The 24,825-nt window shown below is 45.1% G+C and overlaps 1 protein-coding gene across 2 annotated transcripts in view; it reads right to left on the bottom strand.

The window, feature by feature from the left end:
• The window catches only part of LOC120371080 (BEN domain-containing protein 5), a 1,353,498-nt gene that overhangs the window by 357,077 nt on the left and 971,596 nt on the right, over positions 1-24,825 (bottom strand). The window lies entirely within an intron of this gene.

Here is a 24,825-nt window from a genome sequence, read left to right as displayed (position 1 = left end):
ATATAGAATATTTTTGCCACTGATTACAACAGGAGGAAGGATTAAAAAGTTCCATTTATCAAGGCAAAGCTTCTTTTGTTTCAAAATTTATACTAAAAAATTTTCAAAAACCTAGACGGTCAAAATAAAAAAAAAGTTTGAAAATTTACTCAAACTAAATTTTTTGCTTGACCTTAAGTAATTATTTTAAATCATTTTGCAAAATATTTTCTAGATTGATTTTTTCATCCTGATTCAGGATGGGCAAAAAAAATTCAAAATGTCAAAAATTCTCCTGGAATGGGAAAATACTAATCGCTGTCCCTTTTTCCAGGGCGTTTTCCTTGAACCTATCACTCCCCACCATCCCTAAAATCACCTAAATTCAGCATTGTCACTAATAGAACTTAACTTGAGAGAACACTTGAGGCTGCAGTGTTGAATGAAATCCTGCTCTAAGGAGGATGGATGTGGTAACTCAAGAGGTCTTTTACAACCCTTTTATACCATGACTTTCCATGGTTTGGAGCCGTAGAGATATGCCGGTAGGAGATTATAGTTTAGAGACGCTCCCTCATAAGGGACAGCATTATGAATGTAGGAATCTGGAGATGTGCCCTAGAGACAGTGGGGAAGTGGGGGATTGAGAATACTGCATTGCTATGTGCATCAGTTTACCAGAGACACTCTCCAGTTTGTTTTATTAAATTTTTATCCCTTTCTCATTCACTGGTTTGTTATTTAATGAACCCCAAGATCATTACAAGGTCCATACCACATTAGATGGTAATCTCTTCATGCATTTTGGTCGCATGCATAAGTCTCTTCATGGTCACTAGACTTACAAAGACTTAGTGGATGGATTGTTTTGAGCAATCATTACCGCTCTGAGTCATTGCTGAATCAATGCCCCAGAATGGTTTTAGGGGAACTGGCTGGATTTGCCGGTTGGAGACCTAAAAGTAACATTGCTTAAATTACAGTTGTGGGCATAGGGGAATTAACCCCAATGTCCTGGCCAAATTTCAATGATGTACTTTCATGGTTTTTTACCTAAACTCCCCCTGCAATTTCAGATGGCATCGTTCTGCCCTTCCTGCCTTAAACCTGTTTGGTGTTGATGAGCACTGCTCAATAACAGTGCAGCGTAAGTAGCCTCCAGTCAGGTGTGCTCCTCCGCAGCACTGTAACGATTTCTATATAGTCCCGTAAGATGAAGACGTTACAAAAACAATGGTAAGTATTTTAAAGAGGAAAAGCAGCAAAGAATCCTGTGGCACCTTATAGACTAACAGACGTTTTGCAGCATGAGCTTTCGTGGGTGAATACCCACTTCGTCGGATGCAAGTGGGTATTCACCCACGAAAGCTCATGCTGCAAAACGTCTGTTACTCTATAAGGTGCCACAGGATTATTTGCTGCTTTTACAGATCCAGACTAACACGGCTACCCCTCTGATACTATTTCAAAGAGTTTTCTAGGCTGTATGTTCTGGAATAGACATCCATCCCATTTGCACGATGACAGTTATGAATTTAATTTGTCATATAGACACCATTCCAGTGTTGCATCTCCCATAGGCCTAAACATTCTCCCTTTACTTTTCTGAAATTTTGATTCTCTCAGTGAAGAATGAAACCCTCTATCTAGCCAGACCTGGTGCAGACAGACAGAGACAGAATGTGCCCCTCTTATACTGTCTGTCAATATGATTAGCTCCAACTTGTTACTTTGAACCAAAGCCTCCAGGTCTTATTCAGTCCAATCTTCCATTGGTGGGATTTTTGTCTGTGTTCCTAGATAATTAGTCTCACGGAGGCTCTCAACTTTCCTCCCACATTTTACAGCTACAGGCCTGGTGCAGTTCAGAAAGTGTCCCAGGTTACTATTAGCTGAAAGTTGATAATATTTACTGACTTTCTGGTGACTTATTGTGGAATGAGCTGGCACTCTCAGTAGACAGTTGTTCATGTAACACAAAACTCAGAGCTCATAGGACAGTTGCTGGGACCCTGTTGGCAGTCTCAGCACAGAAGGCCAATGACTGAATGGACATGGAGATTGAATGATCCTTTCACAGCTAAAGGTGGTCAGAGGTGAGGGCTGAAGGGTGTTGACCCTGCCATGGGAGGAAGTTTGCAGTGCCACTAACCACACTGCACCTATTCTGTGGAGTTTGGCCTACAAGGATGTCAGACCAGCATATTTCAAAAGCTTTAAATTTTTACTTTGGAACCAATAAAAAACAGCGAGTGGAAACAGGGAGCTAAAGGCCCAGATGAGCATATACAGTTTCTTCTCTGAAATCTTGGAGCAGTTGTGTGAGTAAGTTATAGTTGGTCCCCAAGCAGGTTTAAGCTGCGTGAAAAGCACTCCTTTAGCAAATCTCTGTAGGTCTCACTGACCTTGGCAACCTCACAGGTCACATTTTCACACAGATGAACTACAGAATTCTTGAACAAATTCTCTAATGGGTTAGACCCACGTAAACTTTTCTACAGCATCCGATATGAAAGTCTTCTTTCTCTACCTATATTTTATTTATCAAACATTTATTGAGGCCCTTGCAAAGAAAATATCACTCTTCACTCACGCTCAAGTTCCTCTTTGGGAAGTGCTGCAGTACAGGACTTTGTTGTAAAGTTTTTAATTTTTTAGGAATCTTCAAGAATTGAGTGGCACAGAACAAGTGATAAAGGTTGTTTTGTTCTACTTAGCCAGCCGTAGTTTGGTTTGTTAGTTTGTTTCGAGTTGGGAGAGAATAGGTTTTAGAGGTTAGGAAAATTAGTATTAACCTGGTCTTGTTGGGACTTTTGAGCTGTCTTGCAATTTAAATGGCACACAGGCAGGTTTCCTTTTGCAAACAGGTATCAGGAATCCAAGACCATGACTGAAGTAGTTCCAATGAAGTCAATGGAGCTATGTTGATATACATATGTATATATTGCTTACTGTAGTCCAACATTCTGCGCAGCATTGGTCAAAAATAAGTAATGTAAGAGAAACATTTTCAAGCTGACCAGTGCATTAATTTTATTTTTTAAGGATAAGGCTACAACACTTCCACCTAAAACACCACAATGTAACATTTCTTTTGTTGGTGGATGAGCATTGATAGACTTCCTCAGAGAAGCCTGTTTTAAACTGGGATTAGAAAGAAGAGAGGTAGATTGTCTAATGATGCCCCAAGAGAGGGAGAGAGTTCCAAGCTACAAAGATGAGGGTAGGAGAAGGAAACAAAGGCAGCTGTTAAAGGCAAGAGGCTTGGACAGAGCAGAAAAGGAACTCAGAGAAGAGATGTGTGCATAAACAGACTAATACAGAGCCTTGGAGATAAGGCCAAGAAGCCTAAACTCAATATAAAAGGCCAATGAAATTCACTCTGACCACCACCACCAGAAGTCCAGTTGGTGACTCCCAAGCACAGACAGGGACCCCCCCCCCCCCAGCACTGGATTGTAATCGCCAAATCACAATGGAATATCTAATGAATTACTCACTTTATCCATTCTAATGTGTGGTAAGCACCTACCTCCCATTTTCATGTGATTAATTTAAAGAGCCAATAATATTCTTGGAATAACAGTGTGTGCAAGGCTCTTTGTCAGAGCCTTAAACCAATGCCAAAATTGCCTGTGACTGAATATGCAATTGCTTAGATTAGACGACTTTCACTGTCCAAACTGATAGAGACTTTGTAGCTCAAGTGTTCTTTTGTTGTTTCTTTTCTTTTTTTTTTCTGATCATCGGCACCGGCATCCCATTAACATGAGGCAAAAGGAACTTGACCGTACACAACATACCATGTCAGAAATGACTAGGAGAGCATTTCTTTCTGATCAGACACTACTTTCAATTACGATATCCAGGTTTGTATTCAAATGTATTGAGAGAGCCGAATAACCAGGGTAATAATCTGGTTCTCATAAACCAATCTGTCTTAAGTGGATAACGGATCTGTGTAAATCCATAAATAACAATCCCTTAGACAAAAATATGCAATACATATACCACACAAAACTATTCATCAATATTATGTGCTAAATTCTATTTCCGGTTATTTCCTTCCATGCCCACTGTAGTAAATTTATTCTAATGAGGTTGTAAGGGTTACAACAAAATGTGGGCCATTGATACTTATGATTATTTTGGTTCATATTTATGTATATATTTTGTGCAGTTCTTTGCTGTCTATAAACCATAAGTGGAGCAAGAGGAAAGAAGCCAACACCCACAAATACGCCAGACAGGACTATAAAGATAATATTTCTTGGATGTTCACATTTACAAAGAAATTCTGTGTGCTTCTAGCATTTCTAATATTCCTCAGGTGTAGCCCTAAACCAATACCCCTGTTAAAAACAAACTGCTGCTACTCTACACAGAAAGCATATGCCAGAACTGTTAGTACACAGGTTCCCTGTACAATTCCAGGACAATGCTAACACAATAAGTAGGAGCTCCTAGAAGCTGTGCAGAGAAGGCAGGTCATCACATGTTGTTTGGCAACATATCAACCCAGTAATTAGGCACTAATGGGCATCTGATATTTCACAACCGTTCTTTGATGCAATTACCTTCCACTTTACTATATTGAACAAAAGATGGAGAAATACCGCATTACCCACCTGCTGCATTTTCATACAGTATTTTCTGTGAGAAAACAATAATTCTGAGGAAATGCACCATTTCCACAAACCACTGGAATCAGGCACAAGCAGCATACAAAAGATTTATGCAAAAAATGTTAAGATCAAATCTTTCATAAAGAAACTAAAGACTCCTACATGAAATATATGAAATAACTGCATATGTAAGATATCTCCAGATCTGTTAATAAATTATAAGGTAACAAATTAAGGGCAAATATTCTGTAGGTATTTCAATCTCTGCTAAAATTCGAGCTTAATCCTAAATCCATTCTGCTCTGAGCCAAAGATGACAAAATAACCTTGCTTTCAAGTTACAGCGCATGAATAATTGAACATTAATCTATTTTGCCAGGTGGGGCAATCTTTACAGTAGCAGAGATAAATTTCAAAGACAATTTGTCACATTAGACTAACAACTGGCTAAAAGGAACTATTAACTATTGCTTACTATTGAATAACTATTGGTTAAAATTAGAAATGCAAATGATTATTCCTTCTGCAGGTAAATTAGAAAAAAAAGAACTACTATTCTGCAGTTGGTCTTAATATAATTAACCCGAAAAGCAGGTGTGTCCCCTTTCACATCACTGATACACATAACTAACAATGTGCCACAACTCCTTCTCCTGTATTCAATAAATTCCTCGTGGGGTTTCCCCCTTCAGTGAAGCCTAAAAACAAAAACTGGGTCCATATTGTTCACCCCATAGTTTGCAATTGCAAAGGGATGCTGCTGCGTGATTTCTTCTGTCTAGTGTGTACAAGTATTTATGCTGACATGTGCTTGTCTTCTGAAATCTTAGCGCGTGGCTCTGAGAAAACTGGGGACTAGTTTCCACTATCCATATTTATCTTAAGATGCCAAAATTGTTTCTATGGAATTAAAATAATCCAGGGGAGTGTCTCCCCTCATGTTCCTGTGTGTTTGTATTGGCACTGGGAACGCCACATTAGCAGATTCTTTAATTTTTATTTTATACACACACACACACACACACACACACACACACCCTAAATACCTGGTCCTTAGTGTGGTGGATCACGGGCCTCAAACCTGGACATGCTGAGACTATGGCAACCACCCAGCAGCTCACCTGAACCAGTGGAAAAGGAGGCTAGTGAAACTCTAGTTCACAAAGGGTCTGACCCACAAAACTCCTGATTTGGGGAGACATCCAGCCCCGTTGACTGGCTGGGCCACACGACTTAAACCAGAAAGAGGCACAGGAAGCTGTCCAAGCAACTCAGTCAATCTCTGGCTGGCTGCTGCTATGGACCGCGACTACTTGTCCGACTCCTGAGCCCTGCCTTCCTACCTGTTCCTGGCCTTTTTATCCCAGAGACTGATCTCTGCTTTCCTGCCTCACTCCAGGTCCCGGCTCCTACCCCAGCACTGACTTCAACTCCAGTCTCTGACTCCAGCTCTGATTCCAGGCCCCTGACTTTAACCACTAGGCACAGCTGCCTATGCCCCGGTTCCCTATGTGCTAAGGTTCTCTCTGCCTCATTCTCTATCTGTATGTGTATAGCCCTGGCCCTGCCTCACAGGGTGTTCTGGGGATAAACATGTTAACAACTGTGAGATGGAGGTGCTCAGGACCATCTAACTACCAAAGCCAGACAAACCCTGAACAATGCTACCTGTGGAAATCTACATGCTCCAATGCAGAGCTGGTGCAGATAGGAGAGCATCCCAAATATCACAATTTGCACATTTCAGCCACGACAATACTTCATTTAAGCTGCTTACTTAAGAACCGTGCACCAGATCTGATTTAGCCCTAATGTAATGTAATTTAATTCCATCACGGAGGACGGGTGACATCCTACACCCACAGTGGTTTGTCAATGTCACCAGAGCCCTGTGATAATATTGCCACTAATTTATATACATGTTAGCTGTATCTTATTTCAAATTATACATGGAAACGTGTGGTGCTGCTGGAAGCCACTAGAGACACAAACATTGTGATACCTCTGGAGCCATCTAAGAGCTAGTCTACACTTACCTGCCGGGTCGACGCGGTGAGTTCGACTTCTCAGAGTTCGAACTATCGCGTCTAATCTGGACGCGATCGTTCGAACTCCCCGCGCGCTCCGGTCGACTCCGGTACTCCACCACTGCAAACGGCGGTGGCGGAGTCGACCTTGGAGCAGCGGACTTCGATCCCACGGCGTCTGGATGGGTAAGTAGTTCGAACTAGGGTACTTCGAGTTCAGCTACGCTATTCACGTAGCTGAACTTGCGTACCCTAGTTCGACCCCCGCCCTTAGTGTAGACCTGCCCTAAAGCTCTCTGTCCGTAAAAGGAAGTTTTGGGCGCACAAACGTCCAGATAAATACATTGCTCCCAGCTCCACTAAGTACAACGATAGCAAATCGAGTTAATGGATCTTCTAGTACACAAGCTGTTGTGCTGGGTAACAAGTGCCGCTTCCTACAGCACACAGCGCAGTGTAATTTATTTCTGGGTGAGTTTTGTTCAGCTGATGACTGTCTATTTATGTAAGGATCAGTTCTCAAGTGGAAATACCTAAGGACTACATATAAAGCAATAAATCTGGCAAGTGGATTTTTCACTGTTCTTGAACATGTTGATTACTGACTAACGCACACAGGTGACCAGGCACGCTGAAGATACATAACACTTAGATGTCCATATTAAATGAGCCTCTATCAATTGTGTGCAAAGTCAACAAATCAGCTCAAATCAGTCTCAGTTCCATGCAGCAGATATAAGGTCCAGTTCTATCCTTCATCTCCTCAGAGGCACAAGACAGAAGGCACAACCAAGTGGAGGTGGGGAGAGAAATACTGTTGGTTTTTACTCATTTTTGTACCCTCTGGGGCTGGCTGGGAGCCAGTAAATCCCCAGGTACAAACTGCAGTAGCTCCAGAGGTTGCTCTGACTTAGGCAGCTCTTGGGAGGCTGACCTAACGACCGTGTCAACACCTAGAATCTTCACTGCGACATGTGTTATGCAGATGCCCCAGACATGTCCCCTCTTTTTCTGTCCCTACCAGGAACTCTCGGCTGAAGCTTGCAAGAAAGTAAAGTAAGGCCAATTCCATCAATATGATACTGTTCCTGCACTGGGGGAATTCTCCTCTGGTCATCTGTGTTTTCTTTTCAGTCCCTGTGCACCACCAGGGCCAGAATGCTCAGAAGGGAAGGGGAATCCTATGTGCTGGAAGACATCACACTCCAACCTGGACTATGGCGGCTCTTTGACAAAACACATCAACACAGAACAACTTCAGACAGGAAGTAAAGAACCCCATTGCCAGCTGACATGGCACTAGGTAGGCAAAACGACACTGGACAACACATCAAGGCTGGCCAACCTGTCCTTGTGGAAAACAACATGCATTCTTGATATGTCCACAAGCCAGAGCCTCGTTTTTACATCTCATGTGCATGGCTGCCATCAGCCACAGTCCTACTTAAACCAAGCTTTATTCAGCTCTGGGGAAGGAGCAACACCCCTCTGCAGAAGGATAGCTGAGAACAATAGGAAGTCATCGCACAAGACAATGGGCCACATGGCATGGCCAATCGGAAGTTCAACATGTAGGCTGAGGGGTTTACCTGGGAGTGGACACAAATACAGGGGCTAGGAGACTGGCTGTGTGAGAGCGAACAGAAAGCCACCAAAAGGCCAGTGGGCAGTGAGAGAGGATCATTAACCCCTGGAACAAATTTACACAACATTAAGAATGTGTGCCACCTTCCTATGCCGCAAAGAGATTTTAAAATCAAGAGACTGGATGTTTTTCTAAAAGATCTACTCTAAGGCGCAGTTCTCTGGCCTGTGTTATACAGGAGCTCACATTAGATATGGGATTCTCAAGTTGGGGAGGAAGGGACACATCAAACATTCTAGTGGGTACGAGGTGAGCCTTCTAATAATTAAAGCAAAATGGAGGAGGCATGCACTAGGTCACAATGCCACTCGCTCAAATTTGGCCAAGTGCCCCTCTGTCATAAGCTGGAGGAGGCAGTAACAGACAAAGGACAACGACGGGAACCCCTGCAGGTTGGGACCGGGCTCTGCAGGGGTCTCCCACCGCTCACTGCCCCAGCTCCATGCCGAACACTGCTGCCAGCATTTGGCCCAGCTGGTGCTGGCCTCGCACTTTACCCAGGTGCAATTCTGCCTCCACCAGGTGGTGCGGGATGGGCCCACCAAGCAGCAGTCGTTCCTGTGCAACCTCAAGGACATCACCTTCTAAGACAGCTTCAGGGAGGCCCCAGTGAGTGGGACTGGAGTTTGTTTCTCCAACAGGTCATGGGGTATTGAGGGTGTGGCTAGCAGGGGACCTAAAGGGAAGGGGTGGGGGCACATGGGTGATGGGAGCCTTGAGGTCTGGGGATAGAAGGGACCCTAGAGGGTTGGAGTGCTGAGAGACCTGGGTGTGGGGAAGCTGAAGGGGTGGGGGAATGGGGGATTCTTGGGGAGTGCAGGTGGATAGCTGGGAGGTTGGTTGTGCAGGGGGGTTGGGCTGAGGTGGCCTCAGGGGAACAGAGGATGAACAGGGTGGTTGGGTATTGAGGGATGGGTTATTGGAGTGAAGACGGGATGGTTTGGGAATTACATGATAGGGGAAGAGGTCCTGGCCAGCCTTGGTCTTCCAGCTGGTCTCTCTCACCCCACTCCCCCTTTCCCAGAACCCTGGGCCACCATCTTCTCATGCTGCCTCCTCCACCTCTTCAACTCCTGGTTTCTCCAGTGGGAGGGGAGAGGTCCTACCCAATGTCTCATCCCTTCCCACACCTGCCCCCTCACCGCCAATTAGGAAAAAATTCTGCTTGTGCTCTCACATGATAGTAGCACATATAATCTATATAAAGCCTGCTATTACCCTATAAATCATGCACTCCATTTTTTTTTCCATTTGCTGTCCTTCCAGCCACCCAAGTTACTTGGTGCAATATATTTATATTCACTTTCTTTTTAAAAAACAGCAGATTATTTACTGCAGTCACCCTGTGGGCACAGAGACTAGCAGACTTTAGATATATAGGTCTGTCTTCTCTACATTGAAAAGTGTGTTCCGTATATTTTTTCCCCCGTCATCAGATTCTAAATTAGGCCTCAAACAAGTGATACAATCTCCTAAGGATATTTTGGGTAAATTGCACAGATGTGTTTTGTTTCCTAGCTTGGAGATAGCCAAATGAATTAGTCCATATGTTTGTAACCTTTCCCCAATCTGTGTCGGATTGTTTTGTATCTACTCTCAGGCGTCTGATACACGGGGGGGAATGGATCACCCCTCTTAGCAGGGACCAGAGTCACATTTTCACAGTGCCTGTTGCCCATATGCACGGCTGAGTCCTTTCCCAGTCTTCTCAAGGGCCTGATCCCTCTAGAAATACTCAAGGAAGACTCATTTAATTTATCCAGCTATAAAACTCTTTGCTAGCATTTAGCATCTGGTGCATAAAAACACTTGGAAGTGATGGTGACAGTGCAAGAAAAAGGGAGAGGAAAGAGAAAATTGTCTTTTGTGGGGGCAACATAAAAAATTAGAGAGCTATGAAAGGAACCTTAAGGGTATTAAGCTGCATGTACCAGATATAATTAGATTATTGGCTACATGAGTAAGGTGAACAGATCGAGGTATGTGTAAGATTTAATTATTTGTATGCATTCATTTCCGCATCACCTTTCACTAATTGGCTAACCAAAGTGGGACTCTATGTTCAACTCAGCCTTTCTCTATAGGTTTGTCTGTAATGGGATAACTTTTGAACACCCCAGCAAATCAATCCCAAAATTTCAGGGAATATTTTAGGCACCAATAGACAGAACCCTATTGACTTTGGTGAAAATCAGGACATAGGAAAAGCCATATTTCCACTGGTGTATGAGGGGGGAAAATCAGGCCCACAAAGTGCACGTTTGGCGCGGCAGTCATAGGACTCTCTGGCGCCCCCTGCTGCTGCATACACATACCAGAGCCAGCAGCTTAATATGTTGCTCTTGTTCATTGGCTGTACAGCTTGCCCTACGGAAGCAATCAAGTGTACGATGCCCTCGCATATAAAAAAAATTGTACTAAAGAACCCCCAGTTTATTAACACAGAGCCCAACAATTATGGTCTCCATGCATGCAACTCCCTTTGACTCCAGTAGGCATGCATGGGGGCGCGGGGGAGGGGAAATAATAGCATTTGGCCTACATCAGACAAAAGGGTGATGGTATTTTCAAAGATAGCACAATTTAAAGGTAATTCATAGATGTGCCAGAAGCCAAGGTATCATACAAGAACTGAAGGAAGTGGGGGTGGAATTAGGTATGTCACACTGTTTTGAATCGATTATTGGAATTGCCTGTTAGTAAGGAAGGAACAGAATGAGTTGGATATGAATTTGGCACATACAGCAGCTTACTTAACTGATACTAATGTCATTTGAAAATCTATCAAGCTAACAGATTAATGAAACGTTCCCTTTTGGTTGCAGTGTCTGTCCACATATTGTGTTATCCCTGCTTCGCTAGCCCAGAGACGACAGAAGAAGAGACAGAGAATCTGTAATGCTGCAAACACTACTGATTAGCGAAGCTGGTTTTGCAGAGATCAGGGAGATTCCCTCTTTTAAATAATGCCAGTGCCAGTTGATTGACATTCATGCAAATGAGCTGTTGCAGAGTTTAACTCAATAGAAGCCACGTGCCTGCACACCATTACTGCATTACATTATGTAAATCATTCCCCAAGAAAATGCAATTATAAAATAACAGAATACAATCTCAGAGGGTGTCAGTCTGATAAGAGGCAGCTCCGACTGCAAGCAAGGAGCAGGATTTTGAGTGCCTGCACTGGGGTGCAGCCTTTCGATCTGATCTTAATTTGGCTTCATCAATGAAGCACCATGGAAAAGGTTGCACATAAACCAAAACCAGGACAGAACATTTTTTGGCATATTCTACAGAGGAAAAAAAAAAAGTTACATCCTTTGTGGAGTAGATCTTTTGCAGTCGGGGCCTAAAAATTTGTGGAGAAGCTTTTTCCCTCGTGGGTACCCTGCCACATGAACTTGTTCAGCGCTTCCTTAGGATTTACTGAGGCTGCTAAAGTGACATGGACCAAACTCCACAGTTTAGCTTCCCAGAGGCTCACACCACCTGGCATCTGCTTCAGGCCACATACAGTTTGCAAACCCCGAGTTTTTACTTTCAGATCTGGGTTCAAGGCTCATTGATAGTCATTACCTGCCCTAGCTGTAATGCAGCGTTGCTAGTGCTGGCCTTCCTGCTTGCCACATTGCTCACCTTCTGTCCAGGCAACGTGCTGCGGCTCAAGTTGTCTCCCTCTCCTGCTGCTCAGGCCAGGCTAATCCCATTTTTTAAATCCCTTCATTGCCTGCAGTTCACCTACCATATTGAAGCCCAGTTTCTTGTTCACATCTGCCTAATTCTAATCCTGCCTAAATCTTTACTCTTATTTCCCACTACTATGCTCCCGCCCCTTTCCTCCCTGTGCTCTGTTGAAGCCCCTGCAACTAGCTCCCATCTTTCTCTCACTACTGTTATTGTGTCCCCTTCCATGCCACTCCTCAGGCAAACAGTGCTTCTTCCTGTGTGCCTAATGACCACCTTTCTTCAGAGACAGGTTTCTTCTAGAAGGTTTCTAAAAATAACCCACCTGTGAAGAGTAACACAAAGCCGTGCACCGCTTGGAGACGATCTTCAAAACCTGATTAATCCCAGGCATTGTTAGTCTGAAACGTAGTATCTGTTGTCCTATTTAATCGGTGAGATCACGGGAGCTGGTTTCCTGTTTCATACAGCAGCAGCCACAAGGTCAGTACTTAACAGATATCGAGCTATGCTTAATTACCCGAGTAGTTTTTCGCATGGTTTGAAGATGCATTGTTCTTAAAACATTCCTCAACTGCTTCTTCAAAATTTGATCAAAGTATTGCTGACAAAGACCAAATGAAACCCATTCATTGCGTTTGTATCTACAGTTTTGCCCTAATGTATCAAAGGCATCGGCATGACTATAAATAACTCTAATTTGGGGATTATGGGCTTCGTGAAGGGGACCCTATGTAGGAGAGAGCTAATGAGCTCTTCTAGGATCAGCAGCACTAACCAGAAAACACCTGCAAGTCTTGCTTTGCCTGGAAGGAAACCCCATTCCAGGCAGGAGTGGTAACTAGGGGAAGACTGCTGCAGCACCTCAGGAAACAGCTGGTTACAGGATCCGATCAACGAAAGGGAGACAGTCATGGACCCTGCTGTCCCTGAGACTGCCTGGACCAGATACAGAATGGGCGTTATAAAAAGGGTGAGGCCTGGGATGGACTCTAACCCTAATCAGGGCACAAAAAAGCCTATGGGCAAGTTGGGCCCCAAAGAGGTGACTAAGACTGAGCACCTTTTTCTTCCTTCCTTTCTTTACTTGGATCCTCCCTGTCTTTGGGGAGGGGAAAGACATTTTTTGTTTCTTTGTTTTTGGGGAGGAGGGAGAGGACTCTGTGCCTGCGAGGAAGGGAAGTAACCCAAACAGTGGTCTGGGGGAGGGTCTCAAGGGGCCCTAATCATTAAACAGAAACAAAGAAAAAGTAGTGAAGCTACTTCTCTCCAGAGTTGTGGTCTTTACAGAAAAGTGGTAGGAAACCCGCCTCCCACTTGCTATGTGAAATGTGGGACACATTTTCCCCACTCACGATTTCAGGCTCGTTTCCCTGTGGATGCCTCTTCATTACACGAAGTGCCAAAAGAGTTAGCCAGTCCAGAGGCAGAATTAAATGAAGAAATGGCATCCTTGCTATTTACATCTGAAGCGGGTGTACTCTGAGACCAGCAAGGTGGAAGAGGTAGGCACACTGCTAAAGCCTGTCAGGAATATTTTGAGGCGTTGAAACCAACACTTCCATGGGAAGGAACGCAACCAGGTTTGACTAAACTGTCACCAGAAAAAGGTTCCTTGGGTCCCAGATAAAAGATTAAAGAGACATTACTGCTGATAAATGATTTACAGCACACCCAGTCCCTAAAATAAAGAAGTAAAGGAAAGCAATGGCAAAGTCTTTTGAGGAAACATGAACATCTGGTCCAAGGCAGATGACGCTTCTGGAAATGATGGTCATGCAAATCACTCATCTGTCCACACTTGGAATAAAGAACACATTGAACGGATGATATATGGATCCAAGCTGCCATTTCAAGGTGATTTACTGAGAAATAATCATTCAGTTCACAGCTGCAGAAGACCCATTATAATACACTGGTTCCTTCTTGTCTGTTCTTTTTAAAAAAAAAAAAATAGGAAAATGCCTGATCCAAAGTAAACTAGGGAGCAGGGAATGATGCGTGTCATGTTCATAACACTCCCAATGCTCGGACAAACGGTCAGAGTTTATTATAGATTTGCCACAACATTCAGGGCAACCTGCTAGCTCTACCCTGCCTAGCTCCCAGCTTAAAGTCATTAGAAAATATATGACTTTGGGCACTCGATGATATGAGCAACTAAACACAGTGCAGCCAACCTGCTGCAGCAATACAGAGTTCAGTTTACCTCCACATTTTGGATTCAGTGCATCAGATGAAACCTGATTTAATCTCACAGCGTGCTTCAAATCATCCTGTTCAACAAGTACGCAAGGATGCTGAGGAAGATAGCAAGGAAGTTGGGGCTGTGGTGTTATCTGCAGACGGGCGAGACACAGCAGTACATCTTTTTCATTAAACCCGAGAGCTGCAGGGTCTGTGCATTCTTAGCACCTGGCCAATAGAAGGGCATGCATGACAGAGAGCTGCTTATGGCTCAGTGCAGATAAGGCAGAGCTGAAGCGGATTGGTAAGGGAAAGCAGCTAAAGACAATGGCAGGGTTGGTAACTTCTCTCACTACTAGAGGGCATGATCTAGGAATACCTTCAAAACGCCGACTGTATCTGAGCAGTAGTTGCGATGGGCTGTTCCAGGGCTGCCCGGGGGGGAGGGGGGGGGCAAGTGGGGCAATTTGCCCCAGGCCCCAGGCTCCGCAGGGGCCCCCATGAGAGTTTTTTGGGGGCCCTGGAGTGGGGTCCTTCATTCGCTCCGGGGGCCCCGGAAACCTGTCGTAGGACCCAGGCCCCCGGAGCTTCTTCCGCTCTGGGTCTTCGGCGGCGGGGGGGGGGGTGTCCTTCTGCCCCGGGACCCACCGCCAAAGTGCCGGGTCTTCGGCAACAATTCGGCAGTGGGGGCCCCCCCGCCACCGAAGACCCCAGGCTCCCTGAATCCTCTGGGCAGCCCTGGGCTGTTCACCCCCAGCCCACCCCTGAAGGGGATAAGGGGGATCAGAAAAGGGCTAATGAATCAAGCTGGTTGCATCTGGGGGGGGAATTTAGGCTTGACTGACATCCACTAATTGAAGATGGAGCCCATCTGGGCAGGGGTAGGCAGGGTCTCGTATAAAGCCAGGAAGTGAAAGCAGAAGAGGGCTGCAGGATGGAGATCTGCAGTTGCCCTCTGCGGCTAGTGAGGGGAGGAGGAGGAGGAAACCTGGAAGGGGGGAAGCAAAAGCTGGGGGATCCTGAACCTCAGGGAAGAGGTTTACCCAGATGGGGGGTGGTTAAGGAAGCCTGCAGCCCAGGGAAACAGCAAGGGTCGAGACAGTGCAGACCCTAGCTGCTGATGGTAGGGTCACTGGGCTGGAACTTGGAGTAGTGGCAGGCCCGGGTTCCCCTACCAGCCACTGGGAAGCCTTGCAAGCACAGTCTTCAATGGGAAGACTGCCTGGAATGGTACCGGGACAGCTGGTCCTGTGATGTTGTTACCCTGGAAGGGGAAAACTGTATAGTGACCTGGCCAGAGGGCCAAACCTCAAGGAGGAAGCACTGCAACTCCTAGAGAGCCAGAGCAGCCCTGGAGCAAGCAAGGGAAGGAAAGGGGCATCCGACCAGGCAGAGCTGATCCCCAGAGGCAGCCACAAGGGGGCGCCCCAGCAGTGAATAAACCCCATGACAAATTGGTGGCAAATACAGGCTAAGGATCATCCCGATACAAGGGGAGTGTGAGAGAGGTCATACTAGGAAGGAATAGGGAAAAGGTGACTACAGAGCTGCCATGTACGGAAACCTTCTTTGCAGGGGACAGATAAACCCTCCCTCCCTTTGGTGCAATGGGGTGATTCAGATGGTGCTAGGTTAACCTTTTATTTTGCAGATTGTGTTATAGGATTTTCTGTTGGTGCATGTGTTTTTTAACCTGTTGTATATACATCATTGAGACATTAGGGACTGGGGAGGTCAACGCTACCCTCTCCAAATTCAGTGCCTTTCTATCCTCTGTCCATATGGCTAAGATCCAAAAAAATAGAGACATATTAAGATACATTATAAGCACACTGATAAGCATTGCTTCAACTGCTGATTGTGACTATTTAGTATTATGGCTCCTTTCAGGTGACTATACGTGCAAGTAGAAACTGATAGTTATATAATGAAAGTTACTAGAGCCTGATGAATCTTGAAGGGTGCTGGAAACATCTTTGAAACGTGCCAACCACCGGTCACACTAAGACCAAGTGTTTCTTTGCCTACATTTCCTGTTATTGTTGGATCCTGTTTTTATTGATGGATCGGGGCTTAGAATTCAACTGAATTTCCAGTGGTATTGTAGTACGGCCTTGTTGTACATTATTTTCCAGTACTTCCAGGAATAATGTTTGAAATTCCAGGTTCTAATATCAATATGATCAAGGCTTTGTTTAACATCTGTATGCAATGAGAGGGAAGGATTCATGGATAAACTGGTAAGAAACAAACCTGAACTGAAACTTTGGGGATTTGAAAGAGTTTGTACAACTATTTTTTCTTGCCCTCACCCCCCTGCACTTCCTGAAGTCAGGACCACAGTGCCAAAAAGTGTGTTATAGTGGAGTAGCCATTGTGACCAGAAGCAGAAGACATTAGAAAGCTCACTCAAAAGTCTGTCATCATGAGATTTCCAACCCTACTCTGCAGGCCCAAAAGGTTTGGATGGGTTAAATTAATACGTAAACTTTTGCATGGTAGCTGAATCAAACCTGCAAATCTATCAAATGTTTTGTTCAGCACCAGTGATGAGTCTTATACATAGAGTTTTGACTGAGCTTTTTTATGTTTTTTTTTTGAGGGCGGGGGGGAAATGAAACCAGCCAGCAGCCTGAACAGTAGCTGAAAACTCCAAAGCAATGCCAATATGCTTGAAAGGTCAAATTTAGATTTACACAGAACAATGTTTATGCTGTATATAACTATCCCCTCCCTGACTTGCCCAAGGTCACAGTGTCAGAGCTTGGAAAAGAAATTAGGAGAAAAAAAACTGCCCTGAATGGCAACATAACACTTTTAGAAGAGTTGACTCACTGCTGGTGTGCCCTGTGGTGGGAGTGATGAAATAAGGTCTTCTCACCTAGCTGTCAGCCCCCTTGCTGACAGCCATTCCAACCCTGCAATGGTCTACCTCTTCTCATGCCTCTGGCCAGGTCACTTACAGTGTCACCTCTTCCAAAGTATCAGTGTCCCATATAGACACAGTCTAATCACCAACAGGGACTCTTCCACCCATGCTGAGTACCTCTGCAGTCCCACCCTTCTCTCAGAATAGTGTGTTCCCAGGCTTCCACCCAGTGTCCCACAACAGAATGCAAAACCCCCAAATAAACCAAAACTGACTAAAGCACACTCCAGCCACCCCAGCTTGGGCTTTTGGTGCCACTGGGTTCTCTCCAGAAACCTGTTCCTGTTGCAGAAAACTGACACCCACACACACCCCCAGGGCCACTGCCCAGGAGCCTTGCTCTTTTCTCAGGTCCAGCTCTTCTCCTACAGCTTCCCCGTGGATCCTCTCCCAGAGTGAGGGAACTCTAACTCTGTTCCTTCTGGGCCTCTCCATCCTGGGTTCCATCCTGGACCTAGGGTGACCAGATGTCCCGATTTTTGTGTCTTTTTCTTATATAGGCTCCTATTACCCACCACTCCCATCCCGATTTTTACATATGCTGTCTGGTCACCCTACCCAGACCTTCCCCTGTAGCTTTCACTTTCTTCAGTTCTGAAGATGACCCAGATGGGTCTGACAACAAATCAACCCTGACACACCCTCCAGATGCAAGAAGATGGATTACTTGAGCTCTCAAACGTCTCTTAACCCTTTGTTCACGTGTGCAGGGTTTGCACCCAATCACATAGCACACACAAAAAACATTCCTGACTGTAATAGTGTAGTGCCGTTTGAATCAGGAGTCCTAACTCTGTTCTCCATTGCTTACTCGATAGGCTAGACTGCCTCCTATTTAGTGACAGACCATCTATGGCTCCTCCAGTTGGACAAACTAAATGGTATTTGAACTTCACCTTCACTAAAGTTACTCTGCCCTAGCATCAAATCCTGGTCCATTAAAGTCAATGGCCAAACTCCCACTGACTTCAGTGGGGCCAGGAATTCACGCCAAATGTTTAAGGAGGAATTCGTTTCAGAGAACAGTTTAAGATCTAAAACCCCCTTAGGTCGTGATCAGAGTTTGAGAAGCAATAACCGGTACATTTAGGCTTGAACCAAAAGCACTGGGCCCTAGGCTCAAATTTTGGGAACTTTCTGATCCTAATCCTGACTTCTTGGTTCAAGCTCCAGGGAGTGTGCAGAGGGCCGTAGGCTGTTCTGCCAAATAATTTCAAATGGCCAATGTTTCGTTGGTTAGCCTTTCCCTTTCAGAGTGTAAAATTAACCAACCAAATTAGTCCAAGTTCAGATTTTTTGAGGATCATTCCACTGAAGCCATGCACATTGATGATGAGCGAGCTAGAATTCTTGTATATACGTTTTGTATAGCTAAGTGGAGCAAGTGGAGAAAGTTATGAGTCTCAGTCTCTTACTGGGAGCGTGGCTGTACAGCACACAGGAAAGTTTCCTTTCTGAAGGAAACAAGGCATCACGTGTCAGTGGCTCCTTGGCAAAGGGCTTTTTACACGAATTTTTTAAGTTGAACTGTAGCTTGAAGGACTCAAATAGAGAATCAACAAAATCAAAACAGACTTTTAGAAGGGCAAGAAAATATGTCAACAAATATAGTATGTGGGGCATCACCTTGTCAAGATTTTGGCATGCACAGGCTTCAGAAAACAAAGAAATCACCTTTTGCCATTCATGCTGAGAAATTTCACAATCCTTTTGAAAGGGTACAGTAAAGTAGCTTGTAACGTCAAAGCTGATAAGCAGCTCGTGGGTGGGGGACAGAGCATCCCTCAGTTTTGCAGTGCTCTATTTTGCCATGAAACCAAACACTAGTAACATTGATTGCAAATAAGCTCTTCAATTACAGAAAGATGTTCTTATGCTCATGTTCTTTGCGCTGGCGGCTGGCTTATGCGGAGATAGTCTTGGAAAATATGCCAGCTCAAAAATAATGATTCTAGGGACAATTCCTCATTTGGTATAAAGTGGCATTATCTAGTTTAATATTAGGAAGGATTAAGCCACATCAGTGAAAAGACCACATGGAAATACCATCCAAACTAGGACCAAAATATTTTGTAAAAAAGATTCAAAAAAGTTGGTTAGCTGCCCCCTCCCCCAAACACACACACTTTCAGGCACCTTCGCACTTCAGCATTCTAACCAGGGAAGGGAAGTGCCAAAATATCAGACCCTGGAGAGAGAGACAGAGACAGAGAGAGACAGAAAATTAAGAGGACCGCTGAAACTAGGGTGACCAGACTGCAAGTGTGAAAAATCGGGATGGGGTGGGGGGTAATAGGATCCTATATAAGAAAAAGAACCAAAAATCGGGACTGTCCCTATAAAATCAGGACATCTAGTCACCCTAGCTGAAACTGGCAGTAGACACACAAACATTCCTGAAGGTCCAATATACACATTTTCTCATGTGCCCCCTAGTGTTGGTTCCAATTTACACAACAAATTACTCAAGCTGATGTTTGACCCGGCAAGAGTCAACGGCAATTTCCCCCTTCTTACAAACATATTAATTTGGTCCATTAGTTGATGTTACCAGCATCATTTAAAAAAATAGATCTTTAGATGGTTCCTATTTAAGTTAGGGCAATAAGCACGGCTTCAGTTTTCATTTTTCATTCCCTAGCAAAATTTTGGTAAGAGCTCTTCTGGATAGGTATCTGTGAAATTCTACAAGTTGTATTCAGCATGTATATAGGATACTTAGCCATTTAAAAACCCATGATCTTCAGCAGGGGAATCTCAAACTTCATTGCACTGCGGCCCCCTTGTGACAACAAAAATTACTACATGACCCCAGGAGGAGGACCAAAGCCCCAGGCAATGGGGCTTGGGCTTCGACCCTGGGCCCCAGCAAGTCTAACACCAGCCCTGGTGACCCCATTAAAATGGGGTCCCAACCCACAGTTTGAGAACCGCTGATCTACAGTGTAATCCTTCTCATTGGAGAGGAAGAAACAAGACCTTGCTGAGAAAACACAGGAAACAATCAAACTGTCACTCATACAACAGTCGTAGCTCAGTGCACATTCCAGGCTATTGTGTCTCTTTAATGGGTTGCATCAGGAAATAATAAGAACCAGGTATTAAAGGGGTGTTGTAGGCAGAGGACTGACACCGGAAAAAAATCATCCTCTTAATATCAGTATCTGTTCTCCACGTGTCTTCTGATTGTATGGACCCGATTCTCCTCTCCTTTACAGCAGTGTAAGACAGGAGTAACTCTGGTGAAATCAATGGAGGTTACCCCCAGTGAAAATGGCATGAGGAATTGTGTGGAACAGACAGCAAAGTGTTATTCCACCTCATGCATCACCAACAAAATTACCAGCTAAATTCCAGTCCCAGAATCTTGACTGTTGATGATGATGCAGAAATAATACAGCTCGAATTTTAGACACCAGGTTGAGCTTACGGTGCTGGCAGAGAGCGAAACCATGTTTTGACTTTAAAATTGAGCAAATCTGATATGGAAGTTCACTGATGGAAAAAAAAGTATGGAAGGAACAGATTTCAAACTCTCTTTTTGAAAGGATGAGTTGGTGCAAGGCAAAAATAGCTAATGAATCGGTATTGTTCGATTTAAGTAGAGACTGCTGTAATGTTCAGCAGCTGTGTACAAGACTTTGCAATACGCAGTCAAGACACAGGTCTGAAAACACACCAAGAAATATCTACTAACTTTCACAAGCCTTAAGACCTGGAAAGATAGTCAAATGTAGTTACTGGGGTAATCCTTTTTAAAAACTGGTATGTGTTTATTCTTAGTGCTCATTAAGGGCCCGATTCTGCCATCTTTACTCGCTGAATAATACTTTACTACACGTGCAGCTCCACTGATTTCAACAAGGATTCTGGCAAAGTAAGGTGCTACTCGATGTGGGTTAAGGGTATTTGAATCTGGCCTGAAATTGATTGGATTAACAGCCCTTGAAGATAGATGTCCTTTTTCTCTCCACTAAACAGATACAGCCTAGGCAGCAGCCGTCTCTGTGCTGTCCTCCCAAAGTGCCTCAGCCATGAGCTAGAGGGAATAGTTCAGTCTCTGACCGTCAGTCTTTAGTTGCTCTACTGGGATTACCAATCTTGTAGACTCTTGTCTGAGGTAGACCATCAGTTTTAGATGGTCAGTCCTGTTTACTAAGGGCTTGTCCACATGGAGCAGCAACACAAGCTATGGGTGGATTATTTCTACAGGGCACTAACGTGTTGCACATTAATTGATTCACCCTGCTGGTGTGCACTAGAGGTTCCCTAGTGTGCTTTAACGTAGCATTAGAGCACAGGAGGGAATCCTGACAGCACAGCAGCAGGATCTGCATGGACCAATTAACATGCAACATGTTTGTGCACTTTAGAAACCACACACACACACACACACACCCTGTGTAGACAAGCCTTAAAGAGTTGGACTGGGACCAGCAGCTCATTCGCACAGATTAACCACCATGGGTGTGGTTGAACAGTGAGGACAAGAAGTAAAATTGAAACTTTCATTAATATTAGGTGTTTTGTTTGATTCCACCACTTTGAAGCCCTCTGACATTTACAAAGCTTGGAAACTGTTCTGCATGATTTGATACATGCATTTAACTCTTATGACTTGGCTGATCAGTGTCAATGCTGGAAAATCAGGTGCCAACACAGGGTCCTTTTTGGTTATTTTAGAGTGCATTCAAGTGTGCTAGGCACTTCACAGAAAACGCATCAGAGACAGGTACTGGGCTTGGCAGACAGGTGAGAATACAAGGGCAGGGCTCTGGAAGCACATAAGTTAGTGATAACATGATTTTGGTTTGCTCCCGACAGCAGTGAAATATTTCCAAATTCTGAATAGATTCAGGACTTGTTCACAAGTGCTTCACAAAGGCAAAGTTTGCCAAATTTTATATTTGACCAGCTTTAGTAACAGCTTTCAGCTACTGGCTGTGTCTATACCTGAACCAGTAACTACAAAGGTCTCATTACCAATCCCCAACACTTTGGTTGTCTCCCTCAGCACAGTCCTGAAAAGACGGTTGGGTGCACTAGGAGAATACTGACTGGCACTTCCTGGAGTAGTGTCTATATCCCACTAGCCCCAAAAGGCTTTCATAGACATTGACAATTCAAAAAAGTAGTGGAGAAAGCAACATGAGGGGGGTTATTACACCAATCTGCCTTTTTTGTAATATGAATTTCTGTAAAACAAGCTAAAACTTCATTCTCTCTCCTGTCAAGTATTTTCCTGGAAGGCATGGCATAAAACACACATCTTAGAATGCCTGACAGTATTAAAACAAACTTAAAAATGGAAAAAAAAATGCAGTCTGTAAATAAATTAGAGCTGGCTTTGCAAAATGTGATAGGGTATTACATACTGAGAGGTCAACAGCCGGTCTCTCATCCTGGGGGCAGGCACATGGCGTCCAAGCACTTTGTGAAAGTCAGTCTCTCAGGGAATGGTGCCAGCGGTACCAATCTCCACAGAGCAGTGTAGCTCTGGAGGGCACTCATGGAAGAAGTGCATGTGAGGGTTGAGAACCGCAGGGGGCGAAGAGGAATACAAATCAGGATCAAGATATTTTCTGTGGTTAATTATTAAACGTGCTGCATTTGAAAAGCAGCATCTTCTCCAAACAAACAGATGAATCTCGAGTAGGAGTAGAGAGGTTATTTTGCCTCTGTGTTTGGCACTGGTGTGACAGCTCCTGTCCAGTTCTGGTGCCCAAAATTCTAGATGGATGTTGATAATGTATACCCTCTCTGGTTTTGTAGTGCATTGCTCTCACTGTCAGCGCTCACTGAGTACTAATACAGGGGATGCTATTCCAGACCCAATCCCCAGAAGAAGCCATCACACAGCTGTTAACTTGCAAATCTCCATGTACAAGCAGCTGCCAAGTGAGCAGAAGCGATCTCTGCTTTCCAGTTTGTGCTGTGCTGAACTGAAGCAATGCAATACTTGTAACATGAAGAGCAGGGGGTTAGGTCTGGCAGGGTCCCAGTCTCATCTTTCTTCCCACTCCTGAGTGCCTCCCCCCCGACTCTTCCTCTCATGGTGGAGGCTCATTAACCACAAGCAGAGGTTTCAGGAGGTCAGCTTGCTCCCTTCACAGCCTTGCCCAGCTGGGGAACTGCTCATACTGAGCACCTATACCACAGCCCCAGAACTGGCTCCTCTCCAGCTTGCAACAACCACACTTTACTTTGGAAACAGGCACCTCTCTCTGCCCCCACTTCTGCCCCACGTGCTCCCTTTTCACATGGGGAGGGTAACGTGGCAGCACGTTTTTGATCCTCTCCACACTGCAAAGGAGAGCGGCTCTGCTCATTGATTCTGGAGAGCAAAAGCCACAGGAGTCCTGGGGAATTCAGAGTAGAAGCACTGGGGTCACATCGGCGGGAGCTGGAGTGTTGGGAGAATCCACTGGCTACAAGTCAGCCACCCTGTAAGGAAACTCTCACCCCACACCCAGCCATGGGTTTGTGGGCCCCTAACGCTGCCCCCCCCCAGGGTAGTCAGGGTAGAAAGGATAGCGTTATAGGGGGAGATAACAAAAGGCCCAAGTGGCAGACAGACATCAAACAGCCATTTGGGTCTTTGAAAAATCTCCCTCCTCATTGACAGTATGGAATTGCCCCTGAAAGGTGACAGCCAGTCAAAGCAAACTGGTTACAGCAACAGACTAGAAGTCAGGACACCTGGGTTCTGATTCTACCGCAGATTCAGGTGGTGACCCTAGGCACCGCATCTAGTTTTCAGAGGTATTGAAATCAATTGAAATGAGGTGCCAAGCCTGTTTAGCGGCTTCTGTAAAAACACACGAGATGCGGATCTGCATCTTTAGGCCATGCAAGCAGTTCCCTGCACCCCTTGGCATCAGAGCAGGGTGTTGCAGGGATCCAGGCTTCTAGCGCCCCCTATCTTTTATCGTTCTGCTGCCATCAGTGTCTTCTGCGCCCCAGCCCTCCAGTCAAGGTGCCTGTCAGCGCAGTTCCCTTCTGTGGTAACCAAGAGTGTCCAAACAAAGACCCCAAGTCCTAGTGACCATGTAGCAGGCCTGCTCTGGTCCAAGCTCAGTAATCCTTGCCCCTCTTCTCCCAAGACTGATACCATCCCTCTGCAGGGGAAAGGAGGGTGTCAGCGGGGAACCCAGGGCCACCCTCTGCTCTGGTGTCCAGCTTAGAGCAGCTAGGGTGTGTTTCTTATGATCCCGCACTGGTTCCTCAGCTGCTTCCTATCTTTGCCTGCTTGCAGGTGTCTGTCCCGGGGCTGCGTTCTCCAGCCCTCCCTCACAGCAGCTTTGTCTTTCCATGCAAGCTTTTCCCAGTCTGCTGCTAAGGAGCTTTCTTGGGGGCTCCTAAGCCCTCTAGGCAGCTGCCTGGACTCCTTCACCCCTTGCTGCCCTCTCCCTTCAGGGCCAGTCACTAGGAATAAGCTCCCTGCTGCAGTGGTCCTCTCTGTTCTCCCCCACTGGCCCTGTACTCCTTCCTTTACAGCACTCACCCAGTCTGGTTCTCTCCAGCTGGGTCTACTGCTTGATTAGCTGTCTCTCCTCCAGGCCACTGAAGGGGCTAACTGGGCCCTCAGAGTCCTTCTGTTAACCTACTATTTGCCAGTGTGGGGCATATGCCCCATGACAGGCCCCTAAATGCCTCTGAAAATCTGGCCCTTAACCTCTCTGTGCCTCGTTCTCCCTAACTATAAAATGGGATAATGCTTTCTTGCAATAGCTTCACATGAGCCAAGTC

Source organism: Mauremys reevesii, linkage group 8, assembly GCF_016161935.1.
Source record: "Mauremys reevesii isolate NIE-2019 linkage group 8, ASM1616193v1, whole genome shotgun sequence".
NCBI lineage: Eukaryota > Metazoa > Chordata > Testudines > Geoemydidae > Mauremys > Mauremys reevesii.
This window is presented reverse-complemented; position numbering and strand designations above follow the sequence as displayed.